We start from the raw sequence: 13,272 nt of genomic DNA, 5'->3' as shown, positions 1-13,272 counted from the left end.
ACCTGGGAGGCTGATAAAGGGAACCCCAACACGAATGGAAAGTTCACGGTGCCGGGGAACAGTTCCAGTGAGAGGCAAGAGAGCACAGCATCCCTTGTTAATTAAAACAGCTGACAGGATGCTGAAAACTCCCACCGGGCACCTTAACGAATGCCTAAAGGTGCTGGGAGCACCAGACTTGGAACTCGTCGTTTCCAAGACGTGAGTCATTCTCACAAGAGTGAAAAATTTCAAGGGGACTGCAACGCTCAGCCAGGGAGAAGCTGAAGTGTGTGCTTCGCTTGGGTTTAAAATCACCATAGCCAGCAAAAGTACTGCCTGCCATTCTTTTCCATTATTCACATTTTCCTTGCTTTTATCAGCACACGTGGACAAAGAGAGTGTTTGCGTAGCATCTGCTGGCCACAGCTGGAGGGGGAACACCCTCTTACATCATAGGAGTCTACAGAATGTCCCTTTGAAGCCTGGGAAAAGTTGCTAGTACACTGCAGCAGCCTGGTTAAAACTGAACCTTTCTATTTCTGAGATGTATCGTATTATTGCCCGGTAAGACACATGCAGCATATGTCAGTACAGGCCAAAGGGCAAAAGGCACATTTTCAGAGCCAACTTTACGGAGGGAACACATTGATCTCAAGGAGTGACACACAGTGTGTGTTTCTTTCTCATTTCCCCTGGGCAATTGCATAGATATGGGCACCATATGTGTGAGACTTTCTGAGACAATCCTCAATTCAGATACTCTGCTTCATAAGCAAACTCTCCTCAGACATATGGCTTCATTGTTCAATTGGAAAATACGGTAGTTCCGTCCTGGAGCATAAGAGTTTACTGCTAAAGAGAGAGACGACTTAGAAATCTACCTTCCGTAAGTATGTAAAACATAGAAGTTGGATTTTATTTTAATTATTTTTTTGCCCACATCAAACTTGAATTGATTTTTAAGCTGCTATTTGATTGGATACCAATTATTCACCAGTACGAGTCTTCACAGAATTCTAAGCCAAACCAAGCGTAAAGAATAGATTGATGCACCCTAATGTAAGTTCCACAAAGTCAACAGATTTTTCTAAATCTACTTTTGCTAATGTGCCCCAAGGACCTAAAACCCTGCCTGGCTTACAGGTGGTATTCAGTAAATATTTGCTGAATGAATTCCTGTAACTTTATGCATCAACATCGTCATTGACCTCGTTGTTATATCTGCTAACGTTTATTCACCATTCATTAGGTTCCAGGCAGTGGGCTAAGTATTGTCTGTCTTATTGAATGGCATGATCCCATTTAATCCTAACTACTTTAGGTGATAAATGTATTCTTTTTTTTTTTTTAATTTTTTTTTCAACGTTTTTATTTATTTTTGGGACAGAGAGAGACAGAGCATGAACAGGGGAGGGGCAGAGAGAGAGGGAGACACAGAATCGGAAACAGGCTCCAGGCTCTGAGCCATCAGCCCAGAGCCTGACGCGGGGCTCGAACTCACGGACCGCGAGATCGTGACCTGGCTGAAGTCGGACGCTTAACCGACTGCGCCACCCAGGCGCCCCTAAATGTATTCTTAATCTCATGTTACAAATAACATACACATAGGATGAGGAAACCAAGACTCTAAGAATTTAAGTAACAGTCTCAAAACCAGAAGTAGGATCCGCATGGTAGCATAGAGCCAGGTTACAGTACTCTCAGTAAATATTCGCTGAATAGATTTGATTTGTCATGACAAAACAGGCAGCTTCCTTTTGTTTCCGGCCAATAAAACATGCTGTGCAAGGACAAGTTAGAAAACTCTTTTTCCCGTTATTATGGAAAATGGGGAATTGACACTCAGGTACAGATACAAGATTAGCCAACACGCAGAGATTTCTGGGTTCTTAGACTTTTCTGCGTGGATGCGGCTAAAAGGGACAGAGAATGGGGTTATCCCAGAGAAAGCTGGTGGTTCCATCTATGCAACAGCATGTTATTACCGCCTACAGCCAAAATCCTGCTTTACCTTAAGAAAGGCACTGCTACATTCATTGTTCCACCTGCAGAGCAGATAGAAGCCTTGCTGTGAGCTCACATACCCCAAGTAGGACTCTATAGGTCAATGGATATCGGAGCCTTTCTTCCTCCTATTCTTTCTATTAACCAGAAGGCAAGGTGGGATGAGCTGGAATGACAGCCGCTCCCATGGCACTAAGGGGTGCAGGGGTGAGAACTGAGTTCCCAAAGCTTCATAAAGTGGTCCTTCTGTTTTAGATTTGGGGAAAAAGAGGAAGTGAATTCAAATTAGTCATCAGCATCTGGGAAAGGCTACAGAGTTAGAACTAAGGGATATCTCTTCAGAGAGGTCTCAGCTTACCATTCTCTTCTAAAATGTCTCCTCCACCCTACCTTCTCTTCACTCCCTGTCACTCTCCCCGGACCACACTTGATTTTCTAACTAGCCCTATGTACGTTCTATGGCTACAGGGACTTGATTATCTCAATCAACTGTGTGTTCTTGTACCAAAGACAGAGGCTGGCGCATAGTAGGCATCCAATAAACATATTTTGAATAAATGAGTAACTCCTTTTGCACTTGGGTGGGTCCCTCTCCTTTCTTTACTGCAGTGGCAATGAATATATGTTGAACCCTTAATACCCCTCATCCTAAAGGGGTTTTTTTCTTTCTTTTTCTTTTAATTATTTTATTTTTTTAAGTTTTTTTATTTTGAGAGAGAGAGAGTGAGCACAGAGAGGAGAGTAGAGGGGAGAGGCAGAGAAAGGAGAGAGAGAGAATCCCAAGCAGGACCTGCACTCTCAGCACAGAGCCTGATGTGGGGCTCAAACCCACGAAACTGCAAGATCATGACCTGAGACGAAACCAAGAGTCAGATGCTTAACAGAGTGAGCCATCCAGGTGCCCCTTTTTTTCTTTCTTTTTAAAAGACAAGTTCCATAATCTCTTGCCCAGCTACCTAAACGTAATGGTTTGTAAGAAGTACCAGACCAACTGTAGACCTTTGGATAATAAAGTGAGAAAAGGCAAATGGCCCTCCAAAAGCGTTTCCAGAAACTGTCAGTTACAATTTGAGGAACCTTATGAATTCAGGGGTCAAGTGTGGGTCATGGGGGATAATGAGATCATCTTTTATCTACTTGAAATCTGGAACTCTTACAATATTTATGGTGCATTGATCCATACACTGTTTTGCATTCGGCTCTAATAACGTGTGTGTGTGTGTGTGTGTGTGTGTGTGTGTGTGTGTGTGTGTGTGTGTGTATATGTCCTGGTCCCTCTGGAACCAGACTGAATTGGGATAGATTCCTGGCTTTTCCTTTTAATGGCATGGCAACATTGGGAAAGCCACATAATACTTGCCATCTTTAGTTTCTTCATCTATAAAATGGAAATAATCCCACTGACTTCACACAACAGATTCTTAATTTAAAAGAGAGAACTCATTTAAGTACCTAAAAAGAATTATCAACAGCTAGAGGTCAGTGATGTTAGATCTCTGCCACTTGTTGCCTGCCCACTAACTACCTAATCAGCCTGACTCACTCCCCTGCCCTCTAATCCACTGCTAGTTAACTGTGGCATAGGGAAAAGACTAGCAGGACTGGGAAGAAATGGGTTCAAGCCCAAATTTGGCCTCATATTAGCTACCTGACTTCAGGCAAATCACCAGAGGGTTCCTGTGAATGAGTCATGTGTCCTTAGACAATCGATTATCTCTGAACTTCAAATTTTAGGGACAGGATGGAAACTTTATTTTCATATTGTAGCCACCCATAGCTGAGTGTCTATAAGAAGGATGAATGTAGGTTGCAATGTGGGCATGTTCTTCATCATGGTCATCTGAAGGAGGACTACAAAGAGTACATTTTTGGTATCTACTCCTGAGCCTCAGTTCCTCATCTGCAAAATGGGAGTGCAACTTTTTTGCAGGCTTACTGTAAGTAGGTAAGGACTATATATATGTATTGCAGCTTCAATGGGATACCAATGGTTTTGATGTAAAGGAAGAGTAACTTAAGGGATAAAGTGCACTTGTCTCTCTTCCTCATTATATTCTCAAATCCACTGAAGACCAAGTTGGTGTCTTTTTAACTTGTAGCCGATATTTACACATACAAAGGCTCAAAGGCCAAAAGGAGATACATAAAGAATATTTGTTTAGAAAATGCATTGCTCAAAATCACATCTCATAAAGAGAAGGACTGGTTCTGGAACACAAGTTTTCTTTACCCCTAAACTCATTGTATGGAGGATGGGGGTGCTAAGCCTCAAATCATATGTAGATCAGAATTAAGAATATTAACTTAGGCAGGTGACACTGGCATGGAGCACGGAAACCCACGTCTTTATACTACAAGACATTCTTTGCTTGTAGACATTTGCCTGCTAACAGTGGATTAGGAAACCATGGTGGTGAGCAAAGGTTAAAAAGTCGTGGTTCCCAAATTTTGATGTACGTCCAAATTAACTCGGGGGATCTGTAAAAATTACTGATATGCGGCTCCTACAACATCCAGAGTTAATTGGTAGGGGGTGCTAACAGGGCATCAGTAATTTTCAAATCTCCATAAGTGATTCTAATTGCAACAAAGTTTGGCAATCACTGGGTTAAAGTCTAAGAAAACCCCAGTGATTTATTTGGATCGATACGCATTCCTCCATGCATATTGCCTCTGCTACTGTCCTCAACTAGAAATCCGAAAAAGTACCAAACGGAGCCTCTCAATAGTCTTCACATTAGAGAACATTACCCTCTGGGACATATTAGAGCACATGACCCTCATCTTGTCCCCTTCTGACCTCCTCTCCCTCTCTGGCTTTGAAGTTGGCCTTTGTCTCTCCAGTCCCACTGCATCGATCCTGGCAGAGACCCTGGAGCCAAGCTCGCAAGGTTAGGCAATAAGCCTTTCAAAGGCCTTGTCACCCCAGCTGTGTCTGCACCCACAGCTGTAGGTTTCGGATTTCTTCCTCATTTGTACCATCAGCAATGATCCATGACCCCCAGGATGCCAATTCGCCCAACTGCCCTATTGGTTGAGTTTCACCGCCATAAACTTCATCCTAGAGTTCAGTGTGGCAAAGGGGAGAAAGTTTGCAAAAACAAAAAAAAAAAAAAAAAAAAAAAAACAAAACTTGGCATGGAATCTTAGTTCTCAAAGTTCCTCCATTGGCTCTTGGGCACACTATCTTTTAGGTCAACACCCCATGTAACCATATGTGCCACAAGTGCCAAGGCTCTTCACAAAATCCTTCCTGATCTCTCACAGATGTGATTTCTCCTCAATTTAAGCCCTCAGAAAACTTGACTAGTCCAGCCACAGCATAGTCCAGTTCAAGGGCATTATATTCAAGATTTATTGGATTAAATTTCATCCACACTCCTCACTAAACACTGTGACTTTGATTGAGTTGTTCAACCTTTCTGAAGCAAGATTCCTTTAATTACAAAATTTTCTTGATGCGGGTTTGGCCCATATACATTAGATATAATGTATATAAAATAGGGGCGCCTGGGTGACTCAGTGGGTTAAGCATGGGACTTTGGCTCAGGTCATGATCTCGCGGTTCATGAGTTCGAGTCCCATGGGAGGCTCTGTGCGGATAGCTCAGAGCCTGGAACCTGCTTCGAATTCTGTGTCTCCCTCTCTCTCTGCCCTCCCCCACTCACACTCTGTCTGTCTCTCAAAAATAAACAAACATTAAAAAAATAAAGTATCTAACTCAGTGCCTGATACATTTTAGACATGTAATAAACAGTAGCCATTATTTCACTTTTTATGGGTCCTCTTCTATCTTGCCTTACACTGTGGTTATTTATAGACTTCTTTGAGTATATTTTTTGTATGACAATATTCCATTAAAATGTGAACTGCATCTTGTTTTTGTTTTTTAGTTTTCAGTAAAATGATGCATTTTAGAGGCATTCTTTTGTAAATATGTTATTATTTCAGTTAAAGAAATATTTAAGAGTGTGACCTCATTATATTTGTTTGGACTTCTATACCAACAACATTTTTCTAGATTGTGAGGGGCGCCTGGCTGACTCAGTCAGTAGAGCATGCTGCTCTTGATCTCAGGGTCAGGAGTCCAAGCCCTACTTTGGGTGCAAATTCGAAAGACAGGTTGTGGACAAGGCAGTATATATACAAACTCTATAAATCTATATGTATTGGTGACATTCGAGATATACTTGAATAATTTAAGGTATATGCCGTGGGGCGATACTTATTCTAGGCAGATTGCCACTGGAGAGAAAAGGATTAAAACCAAGTTGAGGTGGAGGTGATTTTTCTACAGGGAGCTGTCTCCCCCAATCAGCTGTCGCACTAGCTGCCACTGGCTCTGTCCTTGCAGGCTCCTAGTGGAACACAGCCTGAGTGAAGGTGGATTTAAAAACAAAAACAAGCAAAAAAAAAAAACACAAAAACACAACCAAAAAACAAAACAGAACCCAGAAAGAGACAGTGGAGTTTATGATCTGTTCTCCAATTACATTAACTCATCACTCCCATATTATGTAACAGTCAGGATGCTGATAATGTAACAAACTACTTGCTCTTAGATTGAAAAATGTAACTGTGTGACTAAGCCACAGGGATAAAAGGTACGCGTAGGGAACAGAATCCCTGGTATTGCAATATGTTTGTACGATACCAGGGGCAGGGGGAGCTACACTGGTGGTGAGCACAGCATGAAGAGCAGACTTGTTGAGTCACTATGTTATACACCTGAAACCAATGTAACACTGTGTGTGAACTATACTTCCATTTTTAAAACTATGACAATGTAATATAGCTTTGCCAAAGGAGACCTACACATCGCTCCCCAAGGGCTTTCCCCACAGTTCCAATAACAGATACTAAATGAATCAGTCTGTGCTTAAAATGTCAAAAAAAAAAATTGTTTTAAAAGAAAGCTGGTAAGGAAACCATGTGTAAAACAAGTTTATGAAATTCAAAACTGTAAGGCTATTCTATAAACCTACCAAAAGTTATTAGTTCCAATCTGACTTACTTTCTAGTAAGTTTTTTATTCGTTTGCTGCTCAAGTCCTGTGTTCCAGGAAGGTTAACCTACTACATCTTTGCTTTGTGGAGAGTGACATGCAAATTTGATGCTAATCGTCTATTTAAGAACTTCATTTTTATAAGCTGCATAACTTTCTCTGGTAAAGAGTCAGTTCCAGGTACAACACAAGCAACTGAGGTAATATACTTTTGTCAATGTATCTACAAGACAGTTTTCTATTCCCCTCAGGAAGTACATAAATTAAAAAAAATGTGAATAGGAGTAATGATATTCTCATGACAATGCTATCATCCAGAAATATTTACCTAGAATTCTGAATACTTGTTCCAAAATTGCGAACTCACACATGACATAATATAGACACTAACATAGGCACGTTAAAGAGTTTTATTGAAAACGTAAAAGGGCCAAGCAGTGGGAAAAACCTGAGATGTGGCATGATGGACATTAAAAATGTAGCACCTCAGTGGTTCCTGTAATCGTTATCTAGCAACTAGAAAAACGCAGCAAAAATATAATTAATGAGTCAATTTGCACACATTGGTATGAAAAGAAGAAGTTTAGAATTTAAGTATTCTTTTCAATCCTATTCTGTAAAATTTAAAACAGTATCTACAAATAATTTGACGGACACAAATATTTGTCCTAGCCAATTCTATATAAATGCACATTTTAATTTTAAACCTTTCGTCACTGCATGTGTTTGAATAAGTGTTGACCTTTTAAAAAGTGGTTAAAAACCCTTTCTAAACAATTATAATCTTGTTTAACACTTCCAAAGGTACATTATCATACTCCCTCACTGCAGTGAAAAATCTGCGAGGGGAAAAAAAAAAGGGGGCTTGAAATCTACAAAGGACAGCGAAGTCTTTCCCCCTCTTGGCAGTCACCTCAGTTTCTCAGCAAAGCCCAACTACCAATACCCTTCACTTTACTCTCAGTACTGAGCTGAGAGTCTGTATAAACTCAGGCCTCCAGTTCGGGAAAGCCCTTCGCGGCCAATCAGGGCTCCCCGACCTATTGCGTCACACCTCCCCCCCAGGGTGTGACGTCAAAGGCAATCCCAGGCCAGCCACGTGGGTTGGAGCGCAGCGTTTCTGGGCAGCAGCTCGGGAGACGCCCGGCTGCAACGGTCCCCAAGCGTGGGGAACCGGGCAGGGAGGGGCCGGCAGGGCTCCTACACGCACCTTCTGGGCGCGCGGCTGCAGCGGCTCGCAAGCCCTGGAGGCGCGCAGGGTCGCCGAGTCCAAGTACTCCGCGCGCGCGTTCGGGGGATGGAAAAAGAGGCGCTGGCACCTAAGCCGGTGTAATAGGACCCGGGTCTTGTAAACCCTCCTCCCCAGGCACCGCCTCTCCGCTCCCAGCCCCTCTTTCCAGCCTTAATTATCCTTTCAGCGCCGTTTCCCCTCGGCTGCGTTTCCCTGGCCGGAGGGGAAGTGCTCTCTCGCCTCCCCGTCCGGCCCGCGCACAGACCCTCCTTTCAGACCCGCCCTCCAGTTCACGGGGACCCGTTTCGGAGCCCTCGCTCACGCTGGGCGGGAACCAGCGTGACCAATTCCGCCCAAGGTGTTGATTATCCATCCCAACCCTGTCTCTGGCTCGCCTCCCACTTCGCCCCAGCTCCCGCGCGCCCCCGTCCCCCGTCCCCCCTCCCCAGGCCGGGCGCTGGGGACGGCACCCCCAAGCCCCCCACCCGCGCGGCCCCGCGCTGCAGCTGCGAAGAGAAGCGCCAGCGTGCTCGGTGCCACGTCGGAGTTGGCTCCCGGGACGTTGCAGCTGCCTGCGCTGCAGCGCGCGGTCCCCACGCACGCCCTGCCCCCGGGCGGCGGCGAGCAGAGGTTCGCGCGCCCTCCTCCCGCTCGGGTCGGCGGCTGCCACCGCTTGTGTCCGGGACCCCTGGCCCAAGTAAGGCTTCCGGAGCCGGGCTGAGCCCGGGCAGACCGAGCCTGACACTGCCTTGGGGTCCAGGGAGTGCAAAGGACGGGAAGCCCGGGAAAGTGGGAGTGGCCGAGCGAGGCCGGTAGCTGCGAGGAGGTGGCGAAGGACCCTCCTTCTCGGAGGGTCTCGGCTCCCTGGAGCTGGGAGCCCAAATCACTTTAACCCTTTGCATTCCAAGTAAGAAGCGGGTTTCCCACTTACAAGTAAAAGGCACTGAGCTGGCTGTTCCAGGGTTTTCCTCCCGACGTAGAGTGGGGGGGGGGGGGGGGGGGAAGAACGGAAGGGAAGGGATGGGAAGGGAAGGGGCAAAGGGAGGGGGGTGGCTGTGCGGATTGCATTTTCCTTGCACAGTGGAAATTCTGGTTTCCTAGCCCGGGAGCCCCTCTGCGGCTCCGGAAGATGAGGACTGGAAAAGTACATCTCGGGACGTGCAGTCTTTCCCAGGCAGAGAGGTTACCTGTGTTCCCAGAAAGGCAGCGGATTTCTGCCGAGCGCCGCAGGGATGGGGAAAGCCAGGGTTATATTGCCAAGCCTGACAGTGATCTGAAATATCCCCTGATTTTCAGTCTGTTGGAAATTATCAGACCTCAAACTTCTCTGTCGAAAACTAGCTTTACAATTTTTTAACACTTATGTGGGTAATTTCTTCCCTCTCCCTGGCCTATTCGGGGGCCCTCCTGGTTCACCATATCGCGCCAGTGTAACGTACCTTGTTCAGCTCTTGGTCATAAAGTTGTCCTCAGACTGTCTGTGTGGTCCCGGAGGGTCGGTGGCGGGCAGTTTCCAAAATTGAGGTAATAAGAGATCAGATGAATTTGAGACGACCGGCCAAAAAAAATAAAAAATTTAAAAACAACATTTAAAAAGGATGGGGGGGTAGTCTGAAATGTTTGGTTCACCCCCACTTTAAAAGGAAATTTCACCACTATTCTTTTTAATATTTCCGTTGCACTTCAGTCTAATTCTTAAAAGAAAAATTTGTGCTTTAAAAATAAATTAACTTTATTTTTATTTTATTATTATCATTATTATTATTATTATTATTTTGCTCCAGTTCCCCCTCCCCTGATAACGGAAAGTCTCTTTTCTTTTTCGTATCAAGAAAAGCCCGGTGAAGTCTCAGCAGAACCCAGGAAGCGCAGAATCGGGAGAAAGTCTTTGGCTGGGGCTGGTTCAAGTCCCTGGTTCAATGGGCTGCTGGAAGCCAGGACTGGGTAATTCTTTCCAGACGTCTTGACTTCTCCTTCCTCGCTGTTGTTGCCTTTCTGCCTCCTCCAACTTAAGGGGGTCTTAACAAGGGAGCTGGTGGGTGTTTTAATAGGGCGGAGGAGGGAGTGGGGGTTGAGGGGAGTGGAGAAGGGAGGTGCGGACTGGGGAACCCGGGGGGAGGGAACTGGGAGCGCGGGCGGGCGGGCGGGAGGCGGGGAGGGGGAGAGGAAGAAAGAGAAATTGGCCATTCAAAGCCCTCTCTGAGCTAGAGGCCGGTTCTAAACTCCAATGAATTCAATTAACTTGATTGCTAACGTGTGCAGAGAAATGCACTGCGCACAGGCTGGCCACCACCTGATTCCCTCCTTCCCTCCAGCGACGGAGCTGGGAGGCCGCGCTTTGCAGAAATGCCTCAGCTCCGGTCTGAGTTACAAGGATTCCCTCTTCGCGATAAACTCCCCAAAAGGTTTAACTAATTTGCTGCGAGGCCAAATGGTGCCCTTAGGCTACTAAGTAACAGCCCTGGGGAGAGATAGCTGGGAGGGGTGTGTGTGTGTGTGTGTGTGTGTGTGTGTGTGTGCGCACACCTGGAACCTCCGAACGCCGGCAGCGACTCCAAATAAAATCGGCCACAGGTCTACCGCGTGTTAACCCTTTCTTCCCAGTAGCTCAAAAGTTTCTGAGCAGGCGTCAAGTGTCAAAGTCCTCCCTACACAGAAGTTTCGGTCTTGGGTGGCGGGAAAAGTGGAAACATAGTTATATTTTTTTCCTTCACTTGGCCTCCTCACGTAAAAACACGCAAGCAGCGAGCATTATAAATATAACAAAATAAAAATCGTGCTCCGTAGAACTCGAAAGTAGCGCGCTTAGAAAAAGCCATTTCCGAGGGAATGGCTTAAATGGCTTCTGCGTCTTTCGAGCTTCCTAAGAAGATAACGAGTCAAAATACTTATATTTGAGACGCTCTTTTCTCCATCTTTTCCCCAACGCCCTAAAGCTGGAAAGAGTCTTCCCGGTTACTCTTTTCCCCTTTCTTTATTTCTCTTTGGTCCTCGCCAAAGCGTCTCCTGATGACTTAAAATGGACACTAGGTGGCACTGTTTAGGAAAAAATGAGAATGGGTTTACAAATTCACTAATTTGGCCATTGAAGGTTCCGCTGTAATTATTGCAGGGTAAAAAGAGATTTCTTTCCTTTCCTTTGCTTTCCCCCCCCCCCCCCCCCCCCCGCCTTCCAAGGATCCTCTGAAGTGTGAACTGCTTTGGAACTCAGCTAGGTCTTGAAAAGTGGGGTCTTGCTCCTTATCACGTATTTTGGACAATAAGGAGCAAGTCAAAACAGAAAAGTCGAGTAAACTAGGAACGATGCTTTTCAACAAGTTCGCGCTGGGTGTGGTGTTAGGGGATGTGCTTAGAGGTCAAGAATTTTATTGCAATACCAGGCCAGGTAGTCAGCCAACCCAGTCCCCAGGGGCCGACCTGCAAAGTACCGCGCGTTTCCGCCCCACCCGAACCACCACCCCACCCCCCACCCCTCCTCCCGCCGCGGTTACACCTCTGGGAAGCATTGCCCTGGCCTGATGACTTCACGCTGGTCTGGGGAAACCCACTCACTAATTTTCCCCAACAAATCTTCAAGGCTTCAGCCTTTGTGTGAACACTGCCTGAGGTGATTCAACTCTTGAGGAACTGGCTTAAATTTGAGAGCCGGATTCATCCCACTTAGACTGGTTCTTGAATTTTAGTTGTATGATAGTTTTTAAAGGCTAAGTTGTAATTGAAAATATATTATCTGGGGGGCGCCTGGGTGGCTCAGTCAGTTAAGCGTCTGACTTCGGCTCAGGCCATGATCTGGCGGTTCGTGGGTTCAAGCCCCTCCTGGGGCTCTGTGCTGACAGCTCGGAGCCTGAGCCTGCTTCGGATTCTGTGTCTCCTTCTTTCTGCCCCTACCCCACTCATGCTCTGTCTCTGTCTCAAAAATAAAGCGCTAAAAAAGTTTATTAAAAAAAACATATTATCTGACTTATGTACTCTTACATATAATGCGGATTAAGCCGATTTAGGGGTACGGTGAAAATTGTGGGTGTCAAGTGTCTAGCTGTGGGACCCCACAGGAACACTCAATCTTAGCTCTAAATTTCTATGCTTATTATTTGTAATGCAGAATTGCAGATTTTTGCTCAGTAGCACTTAGCTGCCCCTTTGCTAATAGTTCCAGCAATAAGAACCTTTAGTAAAACTGGGTTTCTTTATTAAACAAAAGCACATTTGTTGTTTGTCCCCTTTTACTTGCAATTCATGGCCCATAAAGAAAAAGTAAAATGTTACCTGACTGTGAATGAATATAAAACCTCATTACATATCCATGCATTTCTATCAGTTCCCCCTACCTCAAGAGAATAGGGAAAAGGCTAGTACAATTTCAAGCCAGAAATGAAAGTTCCTCAAGGGTAGAATATTATATATATATTTAAATATATCAGATTTTCTTTTTTTTCTTTTTTAATGTTTATTTTTGAGAGAGAGAGAGCGCGCGCTTGAGTGGGGGAGGGACAGAGAGAGGAGACACAGAATCCAAAGCAGGCTCCAGGCTCTGAACTGTCAACACAGAGCCGGATGTGAGGCTCAAACCCAGGAACCATGAGATCATGACCTGAGCCGAAGTTGGATGCTTAACCAACTGAGCCACCCAGGTGCCCCAAGAGAGACCTGAAACCCAAACCCTATCTTTTTTTTTTTTTTTAATTTTTTTTTTCAACGTTTATTTATTTTTGAGACAGAGAGAGACAGAGCATGAACGGGGGAGGGGCAGAGAGAGAGGGAGACACAGAATCGGAAACCGGCTCCAGGCTCCGAGCCATCAGCCCAGAGCCTGACGCGGGGCTCGAACTCACGGACCGCGAGATCGTGACCTGGCTGAAGTCGGACGCTTAACCGACTGCGCCACCCAGGCGCCCCCAAACCCTATCTTTGATTTGGGACTGTGTGATGTGGAATCTGTGTGATCCTGAAAGCGTATTCACCTCACTAGACCTTTATTTCCTAGTTGAGAAATGAAGAAAATACCTGCTTTACACTGTTGTTATGATGATATAATTTGTCAAATTATATT

The 13,272-nt window shown here is 45.3% G+C and overlaps 1 protein-coding gene across 1 annotated transcript in view; it reads right to left on the bottom strand.

The window, feature by feature from the left end:
* HAS2 (hyaluronan synthase 2) overlaps positions 1-10,332 on the bottom strand; it is a 29,805-nt gene extending 19,473 nt beyond the window's left edge. Inside the window, exon 1 of the mRNA XM_086695874.1 lies at positions 9,662-10,332. The gene's annotated coding sequence lies outside the window, so the exon portion shown is untranslated. The remainder of the gene's footprint in view (positions 1-9,661) is intronic.
* Between the last annotated feature and the right edge of the window lie 2,940 nt (positions 10,333-13,272).

Source organism: Puma concolor, chromosome F2 (assembly GCF_028749965.1).
Source record: "Puma concolor isolate L17-30 chromosome F2, mPumCon1.1.hap2, whole genome shotgun sequence".
Classification (NCBI taxonomy): domain Eukaryota; kingdom Metazoa; phylum Chordata; class Mammalia; order Carnivora; family Felidae; genus Puma; species Puma concolor.
This window is presented reverse-complemented; position numbering and strand designations above follow the sequence as displayed.